This window comes from Filicampus tigris, chromosome 5 (assembly GCF_054856515.1).
Source record: "Filicampus tigris isolate MCC_2025a chromosome 5, RoL_Ftig_1.0, whole genome shotgun sequence".
Taxonomy (NCBI): Eukaryota; Metazoa; Chordata; class Actinopteri; order Syngnathiformes; family Syngnathidae; genus Filicampus; species Filicampus tigris.
Window position 1 is genome coordinate 24,501,949 of NC_141221.1, and position 2,297 is coordinate 24,504,245.

The following is a 2,297-nucleotide window of genomic DNA, read 5'->3' on the forward strand; positions in this document are numbered from 1 at the left end:
CTTCCTCGTTGACATCAAATACTCCCACTTTCTCACAACTGGCCTGAGCACGCCTCTGCTATGCTTCAGGAATGCAGGAAGAGCATTGCGCTTAGTCAGAGGTCTCAAACTTGCGGGGCAGGGGCCATTTGCGGCCCGCACTGTGAATTTGCGCCCCACTACTTGACATTAAAGTTTAATGCAAGTGTGGCCCACACCTTTTTGCTGTGTAGTTGCCCTGGGCGTTGTGTCTGTGTGTGTGTTTTCAATTATTTGCAGCTTTCAGCTAAACATAAGTTTGAAGTGACATCAAATAGAAGAATATGATATCCCAGTCCCAAGAACAGCCAATTTCAAGAAAAATAGGAGACTGAATGTTGTTGTTATTTTTATCCTTTTTAATAGCACTGGGCCACCCGGACATGTCTTAAATGGGTTGCAGTGCTCTAGTAGCAAGACGTCATTACTCAACTAGACGTGCTGAGGAGCATGTAAAATATCAGGGGGACGAGAGAGCAGGAGCGGATTAATCTTGTTCACATTCTGAAGAAACACTAATGTTCTGAACTGTTATTACAGTTTTTCTCTGTCGCTTTGGTACATCAAATCAGAATTGAATTTCCCCAAACTACTTGTTCAGTCTTTGCATCATTGTATCATTTGTGCACATAAAAAAAAAAAAGTTTCTTTGACCAAGCTGCAAATGCTTTGCTAAATTCATGCAGCGATTATGTAAAATTCTCTGCCCTTTCCTACATTGTCAGTTGCTCAAGTCATGTTGATCAAAATGTATTATAGTGACTTTCTGTTGAATTGTCTCACACCTCACTACATTTGGGTATTAGCTCATCGTGTAAGTCATTGCATGCAAAATGGATGAACGACTTGTCATAAATTGGCAATGTCGAGAAATATTCTCGACATTACCATTAGACATTTTTTTCCCTGGCAAACTAGACTTTTTCCAATAAAGGGAAATGTGTGAAGCACCAATGAGTTTTCTAAAATCGCTCACAGCAAGTGAAGAGAATTGTGATGTGGATGAGAATTTGTGGCCCAAAAGTCACAAATGTAAAGTAGGAAAACTGCACTGTAATTCTTATAACGTTGCATGTACAATTTCTCTAAGGAGATTGTCCGATGTTCTCATCTACTTTTTCTTTTCAGTTTTGATTTTTTTTTTTCTTTGTGGCATGCGGTGCTGTCTTTTGCTTTCTGTATCACGGTGGGATGGTTTATCAACAAATTACAGTGCAAACAGGAAAAGTGAAATGAAGAATTTTGCGCAATCTCTTGCAATCAACCTTCCACATACGCAAAGGTGTAACTTTCATTTCAGAATACTTGCATTTGCCATCAAAATTTAAACAGTTGTTTACATCAGAAGATCCTTCCAGGAGTACACTGTTATATTGACGACATAGCTAAATAATTTGACCGTCCTATCCTATCACAAAGACTTGTCGTTCCGATGGCACTGACATGTTTAGTGACACAAATATTTACTTTTGAGCAGGGGCCGAGCCAGAACGTGGTTAATGGGTGGGCCTTTATATTTCCCTCACTGAGCACAATTCTCCTGTCCCGACACATCGTATATTCAAATAAAATGACAAACTAAATAATATGAAGTTCAGATCTTCCTTAGACAACCACAATTATGCCATTCTTTATATTCAATTAAAAAAAAAAAAAAACACAAATAATTTCAGAATTTACTAAAAATATAAAAGTATATATTTTTTCATGAATCTCACTGGGTGGGCGGTCTGTCAATGTGGCTGGGCCTGGGTGTGCACAGGCTCCACCCCTGATTTTGAGAAATGTACTAAGGATTTCAAGAAAGAAAATGTCTTTTGCAGGGCAACCATGATGTTTTGGTATTTGTACGAATTGTTTTGAGAAATGCACCTGCTGTTTTGCAAATTTCAATTCTAATCTGAGAAATCTACCAAGGCGACTGACAAAAACTGTAATTAAGATTGATTTGCTTGGATTAGTTGTACGTCTTTTTTTTATTTTTTAAAAATACGAAAACATTTTTGTGAAATACTTGAGGCACCCCAGGCCCATCCAGACTCAATCTCTAGCGCCACCCACATAAATTGAGTTTTACACCTCTGCTCTTAGCGATGGCCTGCATATTTTGTGCCTATAACACGAAATAGAAACAGATTAATTCAACCGTGATTTAAAAAAAAAAAATTATTATTAAAATCCCCTAGCTTTGATGCGGAGGTAGAATATGACCCACTTCTCTTTTTGGGAACGAACTCATAAACCAGCAGACTGCCTAATTCTGAATTGTGTTTGACTAA